This window comes from Erinaceus europaeus, chromosome 3 (genome assembly GCF_950295315.1).
Source record: "Erinaceus europaeus chromosome 3, mEriEur2.1, whole genome shotgun sequence".
Classification (NCBI taxonomy): Eukaryota; Metazoa; Chordata; class Mammalia; order Eulipotyphla; family Erinaceidae; genus Erinaceus; species Erinaceus europaeus.
This window is the reverse complement of record NC_080164.1, coordinates 26,654,967-26,678,331: the sequence shown is the minus strand read 5'-3', so window position 1 is coordinate 26,678,331 and position 23,365 is coordinate 26,654,967. Positions and strand designations below refer to the sequence as shown.

The window sequence follows — 23,365 nt, the reverse complement described above, 5'->3', positions numbered from 1 at the left end:
TGACATACAGGTAGGTCTTCCTTATTCTCTAAGCTCTTCTCAAATGCCGACCCCATCTTCACAACACACTGTGAAATGCTGTTATTATCCATTTCTTACAAATGAGGAAAGTACATTTAGGTGATCCGGCTAAGGTCCCATCAAAGGCCATCACGAATCTCCAAGAAGCATTAAGCAGCTGAGATTCACAAAAACCATTTAGGACAACAAGCTAGACTGAAAGTAAGAGCACAGATAGTCTTGAGTTTGTTGGAGAACATGGTTTCATGTAAACAGAAAACAGAGACTTCCTTCCACTCTGTGTTTATCTTTTCTATACAGAATGATATTCCTGCTGTAAAGTCTAGAACACGTTATTAGTAAGGAATCAGAGACCCAGATATGAAGTAAATCTGAAAGTAAGGACTAATTGTGCAAAATAACGTTACCTCTTTACACCCAACTTTACAACCTCTCGGTAGGCTAGAATAGCCTGCAGTTTCAACTGTAGTAACCTTTGAGTAACCAGGAAGGTTAAGACTTGCAGAATAAACCTGGAGATGAGCAGATGTCACAATTTTCAAAAATTAGGACAAAATATGCTCGTGGGTATTTCTGGAAAAATGTCAGGAGGGACTAGCAAACAGAAAATTAGAGCATTTGGAAAGGACAGAGCAACTGCCAGAAGTCAGCACAAATGTGTTAAGAAAAATAAATAAATAAATAAACATAACAGAGAATCCCATCAGTGCCAGTCTCAGGAAACTGTACAAAGGTAAAAAGCCATGCATTCCCTGGTGAGCCAGGGTCCACCTGCATTCCTGCTTGGCACACCAATGACTGAGAAGTGGGTCAGATGGCTAGAAATGTTGTCACACACATGAGCCCTCCAACCTGACATGAGCCAAGGAGAGGAAAAACCAGCATGGCCAGGAGGACAGAACATAAGTTTCATCAATTCAAATAAAGCAGTAAACTGCAAATAAATGGAGTTCCAGGATTTGTGGGCTACTTGAGCAGGAGATACTCAGAATCTCAACTTCAGAAAGCCAGCTTTTTAAAAATGGCAGCTGGCATAGCAGGACTTCACCTAAATCTGATGTAAATGTGTTTCTCTGAACTTGAAGGGGTCCCCAAACTTGATTAAGAGGGCAACACATCTCCTACACAATCCAGATGACCTGCTGAGCTCATTAATGAGAAGAAAGAAGTAATCAAATTAAATTTATTATCATCTTACAGAGGAAATGATGAGTGAACATAAGGCCTGTAGACCACATGTTGAAGTTATGCCTAGAGTTGATGGCTATGTTTTGCTATTATTTCCATAACTTATTCTCTCTCTCTCTCTTTTTGTAAAGAATCACATACATTTATCTAACTGCTCATAAACTTGATTGTAGTGGGCTGGGCATGGCACACCTGGTTAAGTACACATTTTAATGGACCGGAGTTCAAGCCCTTTGTCCCCATCTCCATGGAAAAAGCTTCATGATAGGTGAAGCAGTGCCACAGGTGCCTCTCTGACTCCCTCTCTATCTCCCCCTTCCCTCTCAATTTCTGCCTCTATCACATAACTAAATAAAATTAAATAATAATCATTCTAACATCTGAATTTCCAGGGATCTAGATCTTAAACTGTTGTTCCTGCTGGTTTTACTCATGGAGTACATTTCCTTGTGAAAAGTGAATTGTGAGTTGGTCTCTAAAAAAGAAACAACAACTTGATCTTAGTTTATTTGATCTTAGTGCACTTTTGCTTACTACTTAATATAAAGTTTCCACGATTTTGATTTTTTTTTCAGTGATTTTATGATTTGCATTATCTTGCCTTGGCAAAAAAAAAAAAAAAATCAGAGCTTTTGTTCTGTTTTGTGTTACTGGCTTAGGACAGATTCTAGAAATGGGGTGACAGAGCCCAGGAATAATGACATCTTAAAGCTCTTGACACCCATTACTAAATTGCTTTCCTCTGTTTTCTCATCAGTATGATAAGTCTTCCACACAATTAAATCTTCTGGCATTAAAGAGGTGAAATTACACCTCATCTTAATTCACACTCCTTAACGAGGCTGAACATCTTTCCATATGATTATCTGTCATTAGAATCTCCCCTTTCCTACCTCCTATACCTACCTTCAGAAATTTCTTCTGTGAATTCAAATAAGATTTGTTCAGTAAAGAAAATAAATGCTTCTTTGTCATTGTGTATTGTCTATTATTTTTTCCCAGGTTTTCCTTTTCCATAATTTATTACATAAGCTGTTTCTTGATGTTTTACCTTTCTATATAATCAAAACACTTTTTTCTCTGTCATTTCTCTTTTTTAATTTTAAAATTTTTTATTTAATATTGGTTAGAGACAGAGATTGAGAGTGGAGGGGGAGATAGACAGGGAGAGAGACACTTGTAGCATTGCTTCACCACTTATGAAGTTTTCTCCTGCAGATGGGAACCAGAGGTTTGAACCCAGGTCCTTGAACACTGTAATGTGCACACTTAACCAGGTGTGTAACTGCCTGGCCCCTCTCTGTCATTTCTCTATCACTTTTTTTAGATTAATTAATTAAAACTTTATTATGTCTGTCCCTCAAGTTGTAAGCATTATATTACATTGTACATATACAACTACAAGTATACATTTTCTCAATAATATAATCACATTAAAATAAATAAGGATTTCATAGTTTAATTGGCTCTTAGATTCCCTCAAAGTACAGCTAGTACTTAAGTGTCTGTCTAAAATGCAAGGAAACCTAAAGATGAAATTTGTTTTTTTCTCCCTAAAACACAAAAAATAGATATGCACTTAATTACTGTTCACATAGTAAAGAGATGGGATGGTAAAGATTGATGCAATCTTTTCTAAGTGTACAGTAGTTGGAAATCCTAAATAGTAAAAAAAAAAAAAAAAAAAAAACTGACAAAGGGGAAAAAAAACATTGAAGACCAAGAAATTCTATTCTTAAAAATAAAGAGATGGATACAATTCAGTGGTAGAGCATAGGTGTCACATGTATGAGGTCTTGGGTTCAATCTTTGTCATCCTCCCAAAAAAAGAGAAGTGCAAGCTCAAGATCTGAAAAACATTCATTTTAAATTTGTTTTAAAAGAAAACAATATGTAAAGGAAATTACCAATTAAGGTTGAGGCGGTGTAACAAAAATGGAACACAGAATGATTTAGCCTCATAAAAGAAATGACTGATTAAAATGTCAGCAGCCACCCTTCCTGTAATAACATACGAATGCACAAAATATCAAAAGGGCAATGTCTGGATTCTCCCCTTCAGATATCTAACAATCTGAGAGACTCTGTTTCATACATCACCCTTTCTAAGTCTTTTCTGCTTAGTAGCACATGCTAGCAAAGTACACACATTTCCCATGAGAAACTAGCTATTTACCTTTTGACTTATATGTACTTACATTTTCATTTCTATTATAAGACACTTAAGAGCGCCCCAGTATATTTTAATCAACACCTTACATACAAAATAATCTTGATTATTTTTTAGCTCTCTTTAAATATTTATTTATTATCTATTCCCTTTTGTTGTCCTTGTTGTTATATTGTTGTCATTGTTGTTGGATAGGACAGAGGGAAATGGAGAGAGGAAGGGAAGACAGAGAGGGGGAGAGAAAGATAGACACCTGCAGACCAGCTTCACCACCTGTGAAGTGACTCTGCAGGTGGGGGGCCAGGGGCTCGAACAGGGATCCTTACATCGGTCCTAGCACTTTGTGCCACCTGCACTTAACCTGCTGTGCTACCGCCCAACTCCTAATCTTGATTTTTTTTTTAAATGAATTATTTTAGTACCATAGCATGATAGGTTTAACAGTTGCAACTATGGTAACACTGTACTGTTTAAACTAATTCACAACCTTAGGAAAATTGTCGATTCTCAACATATAGCAATGATGAAACCATACAGTATTGAACATTAAAATACTAGAAAATAGTGATTGAATAAATTATCTCTTATCAGTGGCCATTCATTATTTTGCTTTTAGGGTTTTGGAAGAAAATGTCTTCTTTGACTTTCAAATGTTCTGGTAAATCTAATTGTTTCTTAGCTTCCTCGATATCACCTTGAATTGCTGAAATACGTGATTTTAAAGAATCAAAGTTCTTTTCTGGTCTGAGATAGTCAATGATGGCCACACTGAGGATCTCCCCCATATAAGTCCTCTTTAAAAGTATGGATAATGTGAGTTTCTATAGACTTTTTCATGTTCTTGTAGTATGGGCTCCAGCCTATGCTCACCACCATCTTATGAACATCTCCATCTCAAACGCTGGCCACAGTGGATACATCAGCTGGGAGGTTATCTACTACTTGTTTGGGAAAGTTAGCTGTGAGGGATGCCCAGCTGCTTGAAGCCGCAGCCCAAGCCCCGCACCACCTCTCCACGGCAGAAGTACGGCAGGTGCCTCATGGCACAGGGCTGCAAGGTTGGGTCTCCTTCTGCCATGTTGGGCAGTGCTCGGATCCCCACACCAGCCGGCCGTGGCTAGCGGGAGCGGCCAACAGCGCAGACTGCCCATGGGCGGATCATCCAGCCACAGTGAGACCCTCATGCCACTGGCCCAACAAGAGCTGCCGACGACTCTGAGGCTCTATCACTTTTTAATTTAAATGTCCACCTAGACATCAGATTTAAGACACTCTTTTCTTTTTCTCTAGATCATGTTGTGTCTCTCTTAATGGTATTTTAATTAGCATAAGGTATATTTTAAAATATGACCTAAAATGTGGCTCTAAATCTGTTTTTCTCATTTCATGTGTTCCCAAGCTACGTGCCAACTTGCTCATCTATGGTTCTTTCCTAGTACTACAGTTCTGATTGGTAAAGCATTTTAACAAACTATATACAGGTTGGAAACTCTCCATTTTCTTCCTTTTTTTCTTTTCCCCTTGATTACTTGTTCAGTTTGCTCTTATAATTAATCTTTAAAATGACTTTATCTGGTTCAAAAAATTCCAGAAGTATCTTAATTATGTCCTTCTTCATAACAGTCAGCAGTGAAATGCCAGTCAACACAACAAGGAAAAATATACCTTGAAAGGGCCATAGTTTTTAATTTCCTTCCTTAAAGTATCAGATTAGCTTGGCTTTGAGTCTTAACCCAATAACAATCTCTTTGTTTGTTGACTTTGTAATGCATTAATGCTGATAAAAGGCTGCCCTGCAAGTAGGCATAAGTGCTTGTCATAAATAGGTAACCTAATAAAATGGACACATAAGCTTTTTATTATTTTTTTATTTCTTTATTAGGGAATTAATGTTTTACATTCAACAGTAAATACAATATTTTGTACATGCATAACATTTCCCAGTTTTCCATATAACAATACAACACCCACTAGGTCCTCTGTCATCCTTGTTGGACCTGTATTCTCCCCCCCCCCCATCCCCACCCCAGAGTCTTTTACTTTGGTGCAATACGCCAACTCCAGTTCAGGTTCTACTTGTGTTTTCTCTTCTGATCTTGTTTTTCAACATCTGCCTCAGAGTGAGATCATCTCATACTCATGCTTCTGTTTCTGACTTATTTCATTTAACATGAATTTTCAAGGTCCATCCAAGATCAACATAAGATTTTTAGTTAATGCATCAGAACACTGGTTTTGTTGCTGTTTTAATTTCTTTATTGGGGAATTAATGGTTTATAGTCAACAGTAAAATAAAATACAGTATTTTGTACATGTGTAACACTTCTCAGTTTTCTATATAACAATTCAAACCCCACTAGAGCCTCCTCTGTCTTCCAGGACCTGAACCCTCTCCGCACCCCAGAGTCTTTCACTTTGGTGGGACACACCAACTCCAGTCCAAGTTCTGCCATGTGTTTTTCCTTCTGTTCTTATTTGTCAACTTCAATCTAGGAGTGAGGTCATCCCATATTCTTCCTTCTCTTTCTGGCTGATCTCAACATGATTCCTTCAAGCTCCATCCAAGATGGGGTGAAGAAGGTGAATTCACCATTTTTAATAGCTGAGTAGTATTCCATTGTATATGTTTTGATTTTAAGAAAGGAGGGCTGCGTATAGTTTTTGCTATTTAACTAAAAATCTAAGAATTGGAAACTAGATATGTGTTAATCCCAACAGTATTCTGAAACTTCATGAGTATTGATAAGCGGGGTTATTCTATGTCATTCTCTTAACTAAAAGAACGAAAGATTGAAAAGAATGCTGAGAGTCAACTCTATTGAGAACTCTACCTAGTGGTTCTCACATCATGTTTATATGCATTGAGTAATAAGAAACTCACCACATGGGGCTGGGTAGTGCTTGGTAGAGCACAGACATAACCATGTGCAGTACCCAGGTTCAAGCCCCAGCCTCCACCTGCAGGGGGGAAGTTTCACCAGTGGTGAGGCTGTGTTGCAGGTGTCTCTATCCCTATCTATCTCCCCTCCACCCTCACCCTATTCCCAATATCTCTCCATTCTATCAAATAAAATAAAGGGGGAAAGAAAAACAACCATAAAGGGTGCTAGTAGTGGTGGATTTCTTGTTCAGGCACCTAGCCCAGTGATAACCCTGCTGGCAATAAAAGGAGAAGATGAAGATAAAGAAAAAGGAGAAGGAAGAGGGGAAGGGGGGAGGAGAAGAACTTACCATATTTTGTGCTGATTGGTTTCACCTTTACAAAGCTATGGTTTTGACAGGCTAGGGCTATCAACCTGCCAATGCCCAAATCTAGCAGAGAAGCAATTACAGAAGCCAGAACTCCTACCTTCTGCACTCCCAAAACAACTTTGATCCATACTTCCAGTAGGGGAGAATTGATAGGAGGAGAAGGATAAGAGGCCTCTGAACTCCAGCTTTATCAGGTCCCAGAGAAAGAAGATGAAAAGGGGAGAGACTTTTGGATGTAGTAATAGGGTTATGTGTAACTTGGACAGAAAGAAAGGATTGGACCTGGAAAAAAAGGGGGGGGTAATTATGTACAGATGTAGACAGATACTTGTAGAGATGACAGTTAACCCATATCTGCAACCTTGGGAGAACCACATTGGTTTGCAATGGAGGGGCTTAGGATTCAGAACTCTGGTGGTGGGAATGGTGTGGAGTCATACCCATGTTGATATGTAATTTTGTAAATCAATATTGAATAGCTAATAAAAAAATGAAGCTATTGTTTTGAGAAATTCTTACATAGAAAGAAATGATTCTCCCTGTAACTTCCCAACTATCCAAGTTCAGATCTCTCGGCAATATTGTGACTTGTCAGACATACATGATTCAATCATCTGGATGGCCACATGAACTTCTCTGTGTGTCTGGTCTTCATTCACAAGTCTTGGCTCACAGCCCCCTGAGAAGGGAGTCTCTGGTTCTGTGAATGAGGCACTATATAACAATTCATGAAATATAACTACATCAATGTGTTTATTTTAATAAAAAATGAAACCAGAATTTCTCTAGCATTAGGTTTGTTTGATTTGGCTTATTATTTTGACAAAGGAGACTGCTTTGACAATGAGGTCACAGGATAGACATGTTTCAAAAACTGAAAGTTCTCATTACATATTTTTAAAGAATATGAGAAATTAACTGTATTAGAAAGAGCAGCCTGGCAGGCTGTGCAGTAGATAAAGCACTGGACTCTCCAGCATCATCTCCTGAGTTCAATTCCTAGTGTCACATGTGCAGGAGTGATGTTCTGGTTCTATTATCTCCCTCTCCCTCTCTTTCTTCCTCTCCCTATCCCTCTCCCCACCTCATGTTAGTAAAAAAAAAAAAAAGAATTAAGAAGACTTTAAAACAAATAAAAGTATTTGAAAGAAAATTCTGTATTGGTAAAATTGTTTTGAAATCAACAATACTTTTATTGCTTAACATTCTCAAACACACTTGGTTAAACTGAGTGTCTCCAAGTGTGAGGAAAATGCCAGATAAAATTTTAATATATAATTTGATATTTAACCAGATAGTCATAATATAAATGTATATCTATGTACATTTATGAGATAGAAATAAATTTTATTTAAATATGAATTATCAATTTTATAGATATAAAAGTTAATATAGGGGCTGGGCAGTGTTGCCACTAATAAACTTCACAAATTATTATGCATGAGGACCCAGGTTCAAGGCCCCAATCCTCAGCTGCACTCAGGGGTGGGAGCACTTTCACAAGTGGTAAAGCAGTTGTGGAAATGTCTATCTTTCTCCTTTCCCCTTTTCCCCTCCTTTCTCTCTATCTCCCCTTCCCTTCTCAGTTCTCAGTTTTTCTCTGTCTCTCTCTCTTTCTCTCTATCTCTCTCTCTCCCTCCCTGCCTCCCTCTTTTATGGAAAGAGGGTCTTAGAGTCCCTTTCTTTTTTATTTACCTTTTTAAAAAGTTTTTGAAATTATCTTTATTGGATAGAGTCAGTTAGAAATCAAAAGGGTAGGGGGAGGGAGAGAGAGAGAACGAGAGACACCTGTAGCACTGCTTTACCATTCACAAAGATTTCCCCCTGCAGGTGGGGACTAGAAGCTTGAACCCAGGTTCTTGCACTTGGTAATATGTGTGCTTAGCCAGGTGCACCACCATCCAGCCCGCTCAATTTCTTTCTTTCCTATCAAATAAAATAAAAGGGAGGGGGAGGAAAATGGCCACTGGGAGCACTGGGTTCATAATGCTGACACCAAGCCCCTGATATCCCTGGTAGAAAGAAAGAAAGAAAGAAAGAAAGAAAGAAAGAAAGAAAGAAAGAAAGAGAAAAAGAAAGAAAGGAAAAGAGAAAGAGAATAGGAGGGAGAGAGGGATCTAAGAGCAATTCACTCAAACCCCACCCCCCAGGGGCTGGCTCCCACCATAGTGCTCTTCCCTGAGGCCTGGACAAAAGGGGTCTGGGTCTCTGGAGATGGATCCAGAGGCTTGGGTACTTTAGCAACAGAGAGGAGAGACACCACTTTTGACAGTCTCATTCAGAATGGTTAGCAGCTGACTGCTAGTGTTTTCACTAGCAAAGGTCTTAAACCTGGGGGGTGGGGGGGCTGTTACCAGCCTAGCTCTGAGCTATTGTTCTGTCAGCCTGGCAAAAAGCCTTATGTATGGGGCCCGGTTCTGACACTCCTAGTTAAGTGCAAATGTTGCCGTGCTCAAGCCCACCTTCCTACCTACAGGGGGAAAGCTTCACAAATGGTAAAGCAGCAAGTGTCTCTGTATCTCTCGCCCTCTTTATCCCCCTTCCTTCTCAATGTCTCTCTGTCCTATCAAATTAAATAAATACAGTTACATTTGTTTTAAAATCCTTATATATAATTTTATACCACAACAGAAGCTCAGTTGTGAAAACTAAACATTCCCATTGTTCTCTTGTCTCAAATTCCCAAGGAGCCATTACCTTCTCCCCCACCTGCCTTGTTCCCCCCTCCCCCCCCCCAGCCTCCTTGCCATCCTGAAACCCAAGCTTCAGAGCAGTCCCCGGAAAAGCTGGGAGATTATGAAATGGGAAGGTCCAGTACTGAAAGGACCCAAGAGCACCGCCTTTCTTCCTCCGGGAGCTCTTGGACACTGGTTGCCAGGGAGGAACAGGCTGGCCGCGAGGGCCCTTCATCCATTCCAGGTTTATGGTGCCCACCAGGCACTGAAAAATTCAGGTTTAAGGAGACCCAGGTGGTGTCGGCCCTGCAGTCCATCTGGTGTGTTGTTCAGAATGAGAGAGAAGCAGCCAAAGATGGGGAGTGGGGGCTGGGGAACTGGGGGAACTGGCTGGAGGCAGGGGACCCAGTGTCCAACCTGACTTGGGCACCTTCAGGAAGGAGTCCATGCTTCACCTCCCTGACTCCCCTCTCCTGAACCAGGAGACCTGACACCAGATGCTCACCCCCACCCCCAGTTCCTGGAAAGTCTGACTTAGCTCCATGCACCTGCTCTAGGATGTGCAGTCTCAGGACAGCACTGGAGATGCTGGGGCACAAAGTGACCACAGACATGCCTTCTCCCTCCCTCTGACTTTAAGACTTGGCAGACCCTAGGCTTAAAGCACAGCCTTCCTTCTCCTGGTGGGGGTGGTATCCAGTCTGGTGTGAGGTTGGTGTCACTGGCCTCCTAAGCTCCCAAGTAACTCTACTCATCCTTTTTTAAAAAATGCTAATTAGAAATATCTTTTAATTAATTTATTTACTTCTTTATTTGACAGAGACAAAGAGAAATTGAGAAGGAAGGGGAGAGAGAGAGAGAGGCCTACAGACCTGCTGCATTGCTCATAGTCTCCCCTCTGCAGGTAGGGAGCAGGGGCTTGAACCTGGGTCGTTGTGCATGGTAATATGTGTGCTCTACTAGGAGCACCACCACCCTGCCCCCCCCCCCCGGTTGGTGTTTATTTCAGATGGTGTTATATCCCTGTAACCATTTCCAAAAAGAAAGAATGTAAGAATGAATCTTGGGAAGGTGGGACCAATAACACGAGTTGCCTTTCTGTTTTTCTTTTTCTTTTTTCCCTTTCTTCTCTTTATCTTTCTTGTTTGTTTTGTTTTGTTTTTGTTTTTAAGAAAAATGTGAGAAGTGATCACAGCAGACTTCACTTGCCCAGTGTGGTCCAGAGAGCTCCCTCAGGATGCTGGGGCTCAAACCCAAAGGTTCATACATGGTGGGATGTATATTGTCCTGGGCAACCCATTGTCCAGCCCCCTGGATTCTGAAAAAATTAATTCTCAAAATCAAGTGAAAAAAGCAACCATAGGGTGGTACACACAAATTGCCCCATGCAAGGACCCAGATTTGAGCTCCTGGTCCCCACTTGCAGAGGGAGAGCTTCATGAGCTGTGAAATAGAGCTGCAGGTGTCTCTCCTTTTCTATCTCTCTGCTTAAACTCTCTATCAAAAAAACAAAAAGAAAAAGAAAGAAAGAATGAAAATAAAAGAAAGAAAAAGAAAAGAAAAGCCTTCTTAGGACAGTGGGGTCATTGTGAAGACATTGAGACCCAGTGACAAGCCTGATGGAAAAAAATATATGGTGAAAATATTGTTTCGATGTCTTAAATACTGACCTATGGAAAAAACAGAGAGATTGAGACTGACTGGGTCATGGCACATCTGGTTGAGTGCACACAATACAGGGGCCCAAGGACCTGGGTTCAAGCCCCCAGTTCCCACCTGCAGGGGGAAGCTTCAGAAGCAGTAAAGTAGGGCTACCTCTTTCTCTCTCTCTCTCATTCTCTCTCTCTCCTCTACTGTATACCTCTTGATACGCACTTAATTTTTGTGATCTTTGTAAATAAATTAAAAGTAGAGTCTCAAGAAAAAGAAGTGATATGAACAAAAAAAAAATTACCCTGAAGAGACAAAGTTAATTACTGTGCACCCACCTGCTCCAGTGTGCAGCTTCTCATCTCCCTGCAGTCACCCCCCCCTGCCTCCCCCACACACACACATGTCCCTTAATCCCAGCTAATCTCTTGGGCACCTGAGCTGAGTAACTGGCTCTTCTGTCCTCAGTCAGACACAGAGGCTCTGAGCTCCCTCCCCCACATCTTCACCTCTGATCAGAACACTGAGTCCAGAAACAGTCTCCACCTGACACCAAATCTCCAAGAATAGAGTCTCCCTGCCTCTGAGTGTTCGTATCTCCAGCAGCCCTTGAGCACCAAGGAACCCTGACTGGCTTCACCATTTCTTATCACCAGATCCCGAGCCTCTCAAAGCCCGACCTGAATTCTCAGGAGCTTAAGTCTCAGAGCTGAGAAACTAGATAGTTCACACAGCTCAGCATACATGAGTCACACACAGTGAGCTAACAGCAAAAAGATCACGCTGCCAGAGCTTACCAGGCTGATTACGTGAGTCTTTTGTTCTAAACACCAATAGCAAACATTCTGTTATATTCTGCTGATGAATACACAGCAGCAAATTCTCATGCATGTCGAAAGGACAGTTCTTTTTTTTTAATTTTCCATTAGTGATTTAATGGTTAACAAGATTGTAGGATAAAAGGAATATAATTTCATATAGTTCCTGTCACCAGGGTTCTGTGTCCTGTCTCCTCCATAGTAAACTTTCCTGTTCTTTACCCTTCTAAATCACACCTACACCTGTTACAACTTCCAAATGTCTTTCCTTTTTTCTCTTTCCTCTCTGGATCCTCATAGAATTGGGTTTCAGAGCCCTCTAGTCATCTTCCCCCAGCATCTCTCCCCCTCTGGGAGTATGGACCAAAGTTCTTTTTGGAGTGCAGCGGGTGGGAGTCCTGGCTTCTGTAATTGCTTCTCCACTGGATATGGGCATTGGCAGGTCACTCCATAACCCCTACATGTTTCTAAAAGATAAAGTTCTCTCTCTCTCTCTCTCTCTCTCTCTCTCTCTCTCTCTCTCTCTCTCCCCATTTTTCATTTCTCTTGGATAAATACATCAAAGAGGACATTCTGGATCCCAGGCTTGGATATTTAGTTTTACAAGATACTCTCAGAATTTGTCTGGAGTGAATGTACTGTTTTAACATTCTTAGCAGCGACACACAGGATTTTCAATAGTTGTGTCTTCCTTGCTTTTTAATTTTTATTTCTGCTCTTAACTTTTTTAGCTCCTTCTACTGACTTTAGGGTTGCCTCATTATCTTTTTCTTTTTTAGGGCTGGGGAGCGCAGCCTGATAGAACACTGATTATATGCCAGAGCCCCCAAAGGCCACAGGTTCAGTCCCCAGCACCACTTCTTAGCAGCTCTGAAAAGTTCTCTCCTTCCTCTCTCATTTACTAACAGCATCGAGACTTGAGATTGTAACACAGGTAGAAAGAAATGCCAGAGCAGCCACAGCTGTCTGCAGGAGCCTTCCTAACTCCGACTTTTCCTGTTTAATGCAAAGGGCCTCACAGAACAGCGCCAGTCCACCACATACCTGTGGCCCAGTTCTCTCCTTGCTTTCCTTCCTAAGCCTGAGAACACTGGTGCCAGGAAAGGTCACTCTGGGCACAGAGATGCCTTTCACAGTGATGAGTGACCGCCCTTGGGGTCTGCAGGCAGGGACTCCATGGCCGATGAAAGTTCTCTTGGGAGATAGCTCTCAGCATGTGGGCTGCAGTCACTCTGAGTCTGGGGAGCATCGACACAGCTTTTCTGGATATAGAACTCATTAGACATGCTTGAAATTGGCCCCTTTCTTAAAGAGCAAGGAGTGGTCACAATATCCCTGAGTTGTGCTGCATTCTAAGACTGGGTAGTGGTGAAATCAGCTCTAGCCTCCCCAGCCCAGGCTAGGTCCCCTGAAAACCAAGTGAATGAACTGATCCATTCTCTAAACCAAATCAGAAACCACTTGGACTGCGGAGACAGCCTAATGGTTCTGCAAAAGACCCTTATACCTGAGACTCTGACATCCAGGTTTTAGTTCCCTGTACCACCATAAACCAGAACTGAGCAGGGTCTGATCTTTCTCTGCCTCTCTCTGCCTCTTTTTCTCTCTCATTAATAAAATAAATAATATATATATTAAAAAATCATTGAATAAGGTGCCTTTCCAAACCAAGTGGCACCCAACTGCCCCACCAAGATGATTTCATTTGTAGAGACAAAAAAAAATTCTGAGAAAGAAGTGAAGAAGCAGATACAGACATACACTGAGGGGTGTGGGCAAACCTTTCTCCCTTCCCACCTCACTCCTGACACAGCCCACCTGACCTTTCAACGCTTGCTTTCCAGTCTCTCCATTGTCTCCTATGCCCTTTGCCTGATGTTTCCTCTGCATTTTTCAGATCATGAGAATGCAAGGTAATAGTGGATAGCATGCTGCTTTAATATGAAACTTATTTTGGGCAAAGAGAAGAGACACATTGGCTGTTTGACTCTTGCTGGCTAGTGAGGCCCTCAAGTCCACTCAGAAAATAACCAATGGAAACTGCTGTCAGAGAAAACAAGTGGAAGGTGATAGATGATCCTTTTTCTCAGCCTTTTACTGCCTTTTGACTCAAGTAAAAGTGTGAGGCGTTAGAACCAACTTAGGACCATGGTGAGCCACCACTAACAGAAAGACGGGGCTTTCCCCTGCATCTCAGAGGCTGCTGGCAACCGAGGAAGGAAAACAGTTGGGGCTGGAGAAACAAGTGTTTACCATTTGTGCTTATTCTCCAGGGTAAGTGTACCTGTCTGGTGGGCTTCCAGGATTCAGATTATCCTTGTGTGATACTGGGGGTGATGATCTGGGTCTGAAGACATATCCAAGTGGTCTCTGAATACAAGAAATGTTGAGTGAATGGCCATCCTTAAGGGAGGGGGGGTGCCTGGCATGGGCAGGGGGTGGGGAATGGATATTCCTTCCAGAGTCTTCTAACAAAAAAACCATGATGGTCTGATGCAAAACAGAAATGCACACGCCCATTCCCAGCTGGAAAGTGAGCGTTTCAAATGTGAGAGAGAACAGTGCCAGTTGTAAAGAAAGAGAAGGGAAGAAAGGGAGAGAGGACCAGACTAAGAAAGAGAGAAGGAAAGAAAAATTAAGAAGACAAGAAAAGAAAAAGAAAGCAGAGGCAGTGAGGAGTATAGCAAAATGGTTATCCAGAGACTCTCATGCCTGAGGCTTCAAAGTCTCAGGTTCAGTGCCCCACACCACCATATGCCAGAGCTGAGCAGTGCTCTGGTAAAATAAAATAATAAAAAAGAAAAAGAAGAAAAGAGGCAGCAGTAAAAGACACAGCAACAATTAAAGAAACTGAACAAGGCAGCATGAACTCAAAACCATCAATAGGTGAGCTTCCCGCCCCAGAGGGGAAAATCCAGCTTCCTGTGCTGAAGCATGGATTTGAGAGATGAGCTGCAGGCTGCACACAGCTAGCGCAGAGAGCTGCATCCAGTCACCGGGATTTCACTTCTAGAGAGGTTGGAATGTTCAGAAAGACAGACATTATCCTTTTTTTCACCAGAGAATCATCAGCCTAGACATGCTGCCTGCTTTCTCAAGAGACTCCCAGAAATCTGGACACTGCCAGGTATCTGTCCAGAGAACCATACAAACACTGTCCCAGAAGGGTCAGGCCCACCCCGCGTCTAAGGCAGTGAGTGTAATTTACTGCATATGGGAGCAGCTTGAGAGGCAGCTGTGAAAATGGAGGTGAAAGGGTGTGGTATATTCTTGCAGGGTGTGGTACATTCAAGTGATAAAACACACACATACACACACACACACACACACACACACACATTTACTGTGAAATGGAAGGAGTTCTGGGTTAAATAAGTCAAAAGAAAAAAGACATACATTGGACAATTCCACCCATGAATGTAATGTAAGGCCACCAAATTAATGAACAGAAAAAGAAAGTCAGTGGACAGCAGAACTCCAGTGCCCTAAGGCTGGGGGAGGGCAGGTGAGGTAATAAAAATCAAATGACCATCTGCTAATATATCTGCCCCTTAAACAACAGAGCTTTGAACTGACCAGTTCTGCTCAGATTGTGGAGTTTTCCAAGGATGTAGGCTGACAGCATAGGTGAACAAAGTGCTTTGAGTGCCTTCTCGCTCCCTTAGGACTTTCTTTTATTGTTTAAAAATTTATTTATAAAGGAGGTCGGGTGGTGGTGCACCTGGTTGAGTGCACATGTTACAGTGCACAAGGACCCAGGTTCAAGTCCCCAGTCCCCACTGGAGGGGGAAAACTTCAGGAGTGGTGAAGCAATGTTGCACATGTCCTTCTGTCTCTCTTCCTCTCTATCCCCCCTTCCCTCTCGATTTCTGGTTGTCTCTATCCAATAAAGATAATTAAAAAATAAAAATAAATCTATTTATAAAATAAAAAACATCGACAAAACCATAGGATAAAAGGGATACAATTCCACACAATTGTCACCACCGGAGCTCCATATCCCATCCACTCCCCCTGAAAGCCTTCCCATTCTTTATCTTTCTGGGAGTATGGACCCAGGATCACTATGGGGTGCAGAAAGAGGAAGATCTGGATTCTGTCAGTGCTTCTCCACTGAACATGGACATTGGCAAGTCAGTCCATACTCCCAGCCTATTTCCATCCCTTAGGATTTTCTTAACAATATTTATTTCTGCTTACTTTATGTAAGAGCTCAGTATTTAACAGAGAAGCAGTTTGCTGCACATAAGTTTAAAAATAACTATGGCTTTGTGTCAATCAGTCAGAAAATGAGAGAGAATAGTAAACATGTCCACAGGAACTGAGCATGCTGGTCAGAGGAGAGAAAAGTCAGTCTTCTGCAATTTCTCAGCCAGCATGGCCTTTGAGGAAATGCAACCTGGTGAGATGGAGACCACTTCAAAAAAAGAGTGTTGAAAATGGCCCAGAGCTGGGCAGGGAGACAGTTCACCTGGTAGAACACACAACTTACTGTACGCACACTCTTGCTCTTATTAATAAATAAAAACTTTAATAGGGGACAGGTGGTAGCACAGCCTATAGAGAGTACACATTATCATGCCCAAGGACTGGGTTCAAGCCCCCAGTCCCTACCTGCAGTGGGTGAGGGGAGCTTCATGAATGGTGAAGCAAGTCGGCAGGTATCTCTCTTTCTCTCTGCCTCTCCATCTTCCTCTTCCCTCTCAGTGTCTCTCTGTCTCTACCCAAAAAAGTACATAAATAAAATATAAAAAGAAGTGGGAGAATAGTGCTATACCTGGTTGCGTGCATGTGTTACAATGGACACCCCGAGGATCCTCCAGGACAACTGGGGGATCCTTTCTGAAGTGTTGGTGACTCAGGGGTAGGGAAGAGGAGCTTTCATTTGGGGATGTGGAATTGGCATGAATGTGTGGTTTTTCACATTTTTCAGTAAAAATGCTAAAATACTGCCAGAATACACTTGGTATGCTCATGTGAAAATAATAAGGGGAAAAAGGAAAATTCAAAGCAAAAGACTTGATTCAAAGATAATCAAAGCAGATGAAATGTTTCCACCATCTTCCTGGAAGTCCTGATCTTCATATTGAGAGTCACAGAGATAATTTGGGGGATATGTGTTCCTGAAGAAAGAAAAAGGAATAAAGAAAAAGGGATCATGAGGCAACCCATCTGGTAGAGTACGCATGTTACCATGTGCAAGGGCCAAGGTTCAAGCCCCCAGCACCTATCTGCAGGAAGGAAACTTCATGAACAATGAAGAAAAGTTGCAGGAGTCTCTGTCTCCCTCCCATTCTGTCTCTTCTCTCTCTGCCTCTCAACCTCTATCAGAAAGGATCAGTGGAGTCATGCAGGCACTGAGTCCCCACGACAACTCTGTGGCAGGTAGATAGATAGATAGGTAGGTAGGTAGGTAGGTAGATAGATACATAGATAGATAGATAGATAGATAGATAGATAGATAGATAGATAGATAGATAGATAGATACATGGAGGTGCTATTCAAAGTTTTATCCTGACATTTTAATTCAGCATCCAATTTCTTTTCTTTTCATTTTATTTATAAAAAGGAAACACCGACAAAACCATAGGATAAGAGGAATACAACTCCACACAGTTCCCACCACCAGAACTCCGTATCCCATTCCCTCCCTTGATAGCTTTCCTATTCTTTAACGCTCTGGAAGTGTGGACCCAAAGTCATTGTGGGATGCAGAAAGTGGAAGGTCTGGCTTCTGTAATTGCTTCCCTGCTGAACATGGGCATTGGCAGGTCAATCCATACTCCCAGCCTGCCTCTCTCTTTCCCTAGTGGGGCCAGGTTCTGGGGAATCGGAGTTCCAGGACATATTGGTGGAGTTGTCTGTCCATGGAAGTCTGATTGGCATCATGTTAGCATCTGGAACCTGGTGGCTGAAAAGATAGTTAACATATAAAGCCAAACAAATTGCTGACTAATCATGAACCTAAAGGCTGGAATAGTGCAGATAAAAAGTTGGGGGGGTCTCCATTTTGTATATGGCTAGTAGGCATACTTTAGTTATATTCCAAAGGGCCTGTTGTATATGGCTAGTAGGCATACTTTAGTTATATTCCAAAGGGCCTGTTTTTTGTTTGTTTTATTTTGTTTTCCTTTGAGCCTGAAATCTGATACGCAGGTGGATCCAAGTTATTGTCTGGGGAGGTGATGTCATGGCTGGAAAAGCAACAGGAAGCTGGATCAGGGAAAAGAGTAGCTCCCAAATATGGGAAAGGTGTATAAATATTGTTGACTATAAACCCCATCGATTTGATGTGATCTGGGGCCCATATTCAGCTTAGGAGCCTATGTGACATCTGCATCCCTGTAGATCTGAGCTCACATTCTGTGGTCTTGAGTAGGAACATTCCAAGATACCCCAATATCAGGACCCATCTTCCTCAGGTATAGCATAGAGTATGTTGTCCATCCTCCCTTCAGAGGATGAAACATTCTCTGCCATTGTTGATCCAAGTTGAGGGCAAGGTCCTATGGGGGTCCCCAAAGGGGTTTACTTTGTTTTTCCTGATAGAGATGGCCAGTAACAGTCCTCCCTAAACTCTCCTCAGTGGGAAAGTTGTTGAGTTCAGTTCTGCTGTCATATTAGTTATTTACACATTTCACCAGCAACCTCAGACTTCACTCCAAAGAGCAGAGGCATGACCTGAGTACAGTGAGTGAGAGGGTCCTCACTCAAGCCTCAGAGATCAGTAAACATTTCAGCAGCTCGTCCAAAGTGCAAATATTTGAAGATTTGGGAAGAATCTTTATTATTGTCTAAGGGCTAGTCTCGGTTAGGAAACTTCTTCAAATAAAGTAAAAACTATGTTGGAAGAAAGTTTCTCTTGTTACAACTCCCTTCAAAAAGAAAAAAGGGGTGGGGGTGGGGAGTGAGCTGAGCTGAGCACAGGCACCAACAGTTCAAAAGTTTAGCCGGGGATTTTCACTCACTCCAGCCACACCAAAAAAAAACACCTGTTAGTGCTGTCTGAGAAACATCAGAGCACTGTTCAAACACATCTTGTTCTTGGTTGAGAACATGTGTGGACACCCAGAACAGAACCCCAAGTCCATTCCACAGAGCAGCCTAAGTGCTGGGGTGCTTCCAAGAAAAGCCAGTTCATGACTTAGCGCCAAGTTCAGGTCTTCCGTTTTGACAGGGAAAATACATTTTTGGCATTTTTGCACAACCCAGACTTTCAGAAATCACAGCTTTGGGTCAGTGTTGTCTGCTAGATGACACCAGCCTGACCCCAGCCTCCTCCAGGGAAAACCAGGCAAACCCTGGAGAAGGACCCAAGGAGTGGGGGAAGGTCACATGCGCTGTCCCGGCCACATATGTGAGCATATGCCGTGAAAGACTCAAGTTTGCCCATTTGAATCCAACATCCCAGGTACAAACTCCACCAGGCCCTGAGTCCAGGGTCCTCTGACCCTCGCCCTGGAGTGAAGGTGTGCACTGCCAGGAAAAAACAATCCATGTCCCCCTGAAAGCAAGGGACAAAGAAGGTTAGAGACCTCAGAATCCTGAGTCTCATCTCCAACATTAGCAACTCCTGTTGTATCATCTGTCCACCTCTACCACCACCTGTCTGGCTCTACCAATGCCTGTCTGCCTGTGCCACTACTTATGCCAGCAGAAGCAAATCAAGAATCAGGGATTCTCAACTCAATCCAGGAAGGAGAGGGCAGGAGGCCAGAGACCCCAGTATTCTTCCCATCCCAGTTTAACTCCAGACAGAAGGTGGGTTGGCATGTCACAGATATGTCCCTTCTGGAAGGGCTCAGGAAGATTGCTCATCAGGGAGTACCTCCTATATGGTACTGGGACACAAACATGGACCATGAGCCGGGCAGGGCACATACCCTGCCCAGTGAGCTATCTCTCTGGCCCCTTAACAAACCTTTCATAAAAAGATGATGATGGGGGGTCGGGCGGTGGCGCAGTGGGTTAAGCGCATGTGGCACAAAGCGCAAGGACCGGCATAAGGATCCTGGTTCGAGCTCCTGGCTCCCCACCTGCAGGGGAGTCGCTTCACAGGCGGTGAAGCAGGTCAGCAGGTGTCTGTCTTTCTCTCCCCCTCTCTGTCTTCCCCTCCTCTCTCCATTTCTCTCTATCCTATCCAACAACGAACAACATCAACAATGGTAATAATAATAGCCACAACGAGGCTACAACAACAAGGGCAAAAAAAGGGGGAGAAAATGGCCTCCAGGAGCGGTGGATTCATGGTGCAGGCACCGAGCCCAGCAATAACCCTGGAGGAAAAAAAAAAAAGATGATGATGGCTTTCACATGCCTGTGAAAATGGCCTGCCTACATCAACAAAACAAAGCAGGAAATAACAGGTGTTGGCAAGGTTGTGGAGGAAAAGGGACTCTATGCCACTGCTGGTGGGAATGCAAACTAGTGCAGCTCCTTTTGGAAGACTGGGTAGAGATTCCTTCAACAAATAAAAATGGAATTACTTTATGATCCAGCAATACTACCTTTGGGCATTTAGCCAATGGACATTTATACACTAGTTAGAAGGAACATAACACTGCTATGATAAGAGCTGAATTATTCACAATAGCCAAAGAGTGGGAGCAGCTTAAATACCTATCAACAAATGACTGGCTAAAGAAGTTATGAGATATAAATTCCATGTAATATTACTCTGAGATCAAAAAAGATCATATTCTGTCCTTTGGGACAAAAATGGATGGAACTGGAGGTGATTATCTTTAGCGAAGTAAGTAAAAAGATGAAAGACAACTGCCAGATGGTTTCACTCATATACAGAAGCAAGCAAACTGTTTCTAAGACTGTGAGAACAATGGAGATTATCTTTGGGAGGTGGGAAGGTGGGGATACAGAACTTTAGTGATGGGTGTGGTGTGGAATCAGACCCTGTCATCTTATAATCCTATAACCCACTATTAATCACAAATGAGAAAATGAAATGAAATGAAATAGATGACAACCAGTCTTCCAGAGGACATCATCAATACCAAAAGGGCAGGAGCCCAGCCCACCAGCCGTAGCTCTTGGGCCAACTTACCAACTCCTACTCCTAGGCGTTTGAAGCCTCCACTAATGTCACAGCACCTCTTTGTGGCCCTTACTGTCACTGGGCCAGGGTCAGCATCCTGTGTGTGACCTGCACAGCTCAGCCTCTCTCTGACCCCAGCCATGGCCAGGGGCAAGATAACTTTACTCAAGAAGCTGAAGTGAGGTCCCAGCTTCTAGGGGGCTGCCTGCCCAGGGGACTCCCCTCACTGCCTCCCACCCCCAAAGCCACCACATCCTAATTCTCAGTGCAGTTAGTCCTTTCTCTGTGTGTTCAGTTTTATTCTCAGTGACTGACATGAATGGGGTGCTTGAACAGCCTCTGGATTAAATGTTAGTTCAGCTGCAGAGTGAAAGGTTTTCTCTCTCTCTCTCTCTCTCTCTCTCTCTCTCCCTCCCTCCCTCCCTCCCTCCTTCTCCCTCTCCCCCTCTTTTTCTATCTTTCCCTCCCCCTCTCTCTTTCTCTCTCCCTTTCTCTCTCTCCCCCTTTCTCTCTCTCTGTTTCTCTCTTTCTCTCTCCCTCTTGCACTCTCAGCTCTCCAAGCCCAGTCAGCACTGCAGGATCCTGTGTCTTTTTTTAAAAAAACAGGATTTAAATTATCCTCTGTTTGCACATGGCCCATGGGAGGCTTTTCTGCAGAGTTGGCAGAGAGAAGGGTCCAGTCAGCCCCACCTCCACACCCCCACCCCTGACACAGAAAAAGGTTCTCAATTCACATCCAGACCTTCTCCACCTGGCAGTTATTTGGGGAGCTGATTTCCTAGCAAACCACAGGATATGCACGTTTATATTAAATTCCACTCACGCTAGCTCTGACCCAGAGTTTCAGCCTGGGCCTTAGTGTGTAAATTAAGCTCTTACTTCTTTTTAGGTTTTCTTGTAAGACTTTAAATGAATACTTTAAAAGTCAAAAGTGCCCCCCACTTCCCTGGGCACCAGTGTCTCGGGGGGTAGAAGCCTGGTGCCCCACCCCAAGGTAACCCCCTTACAGGCCTCATCAGAGCACATCCATAGCCCCACCCCCAAAAGTGTCTCCCTGGCCTTAGGCTTCCAGATTCAATGCCATTATAAAAATAAGCAAAGAAAAACACATTCTGTTGAGTATCCATGTGTTCTGAGATGAGGGGGGCCCAGCTCCCAGATGGACATCCACTGGGGCCTAAGGACCATGAGCATGTTCTAGATGAGGGCTGGGAAATAGCTTACCCAAGAGAGCATCTGCTTTGCCATACACAAGACCAAGGTTCAAGCCAGTCCCCACCGCTGCCCTGGGGGAAGCTTCAGTGCTGTGGTGTTGCTTCTGCTCTGTCTCTTTTCATTTATCTGAAAAAGCTGACCCAGAGCAGTGAAGCCCTGGCAACAACAACAAAAACATACTCCATGGTCCCATTTAGGCCTTTACTTCAGTTTTTCTCAGAGCCAGATATCACCTCTCCCAGGCCAGCTTTCCCACTCAGAGTCACGACACACCAGAGTTTCTCTGGTCTGCCTTGGCACTCCTATTAGTGCCAGCGCTCAAACCCAAACTGCATGCATGTAAGCCTTCCCTACCAGTGAGCTATCTCCCCAGTCCCCAGCTGCATTCTTTACTGGCCATGATCTACATTCCAGCTGGGACCTCCAGGCAAAGCCCTGAACGGCTGAGCCAGACAACCCCTGCCCCACACTCCCCTCCCCAGAACTGCCAAGTATTATCAGGGACAGAGAGCTCCATTGCTGTGGAGACAGTTTTGGTGCTGGCTCTGTGTACCAAAGAGCTGAATACATGGAGGAGGAGGGGCATCATGGGGCTCTCCCTGGAAGGGTGCCCAGTCTGCTCTCCAAACCTGTGACTTCAACCCTACAACAAAGCCTGTCAAGTCTGAGAACTCTCAGCTCAGGCACATCTGAATAAACTCTCCGGGTGACATTGCAGTGGCAGGGACAAGACCCAGACAATCTCAGAAGCTGGGAATTGGAAAAAGTTAGCTGGGAAAGGAACCAAATTGCTTTCTCCAATGAAACAGTGGTAACTATGGGAACCATCACCCAATCAGCATCACTCCATCAGCACCTGTGTGAGCAATGTAACCACGGGAACCATTACCCACAGCATTTGTAGATGGTGGCAGTGTGAGCACTTGATCTTGGGGAGCTTTGCCTTAGCTGACTGGATAAAAGGTCTTGAAGCCTGAACCCCAATTTTCCTTTCACTCTCTTTCCTTCCCCCTATCGTCCCAGAAGCCAAGTCTGCTAAAAGGAGGAAAGACCCAACGGGCTTTTACTCATTGACCCTCATCTTTAACCTCTCTGACCTCATCTCCCATGGTGGTGAAGAGGAGTCTTTTGCAGTTTTTTACATTTTTAATCAGTTTCACAGTGGCTTGTGAAATTATAAATTTTTATGAGTACAGGGATGTGCGTGGAACCCCCACACACACACACACACACATCTACCTAATCCCCTCCATTCCTTTAACAACCATTATAGTTTCCACAGAATTGAAGAGTCAGCTTGGATATTATTATTATTGTTATTTT

The 23,365-nt window shown here is 43.2% G+C and overlaps 1 long non-coding RNA gene and 1 pseudogene across 1 annotated transcript in view; both read right to left on the bottom strand.

Annotated features, from left to right (window-relative positions):
• Positions 1–23,365, bottom strand: part of LOC132537461 (uncharacterized) — a 317,125-nt gene that overhangs the window by 48,996 nt on the left and 244,764 nt on the right. The gene's annotated exons all lie outside the window — the stretch shown is intronic.
• Positions 3,967–4,421, bottom strand: LOC103111666 (riboflavin kinase-like; annotated as a pseudogene).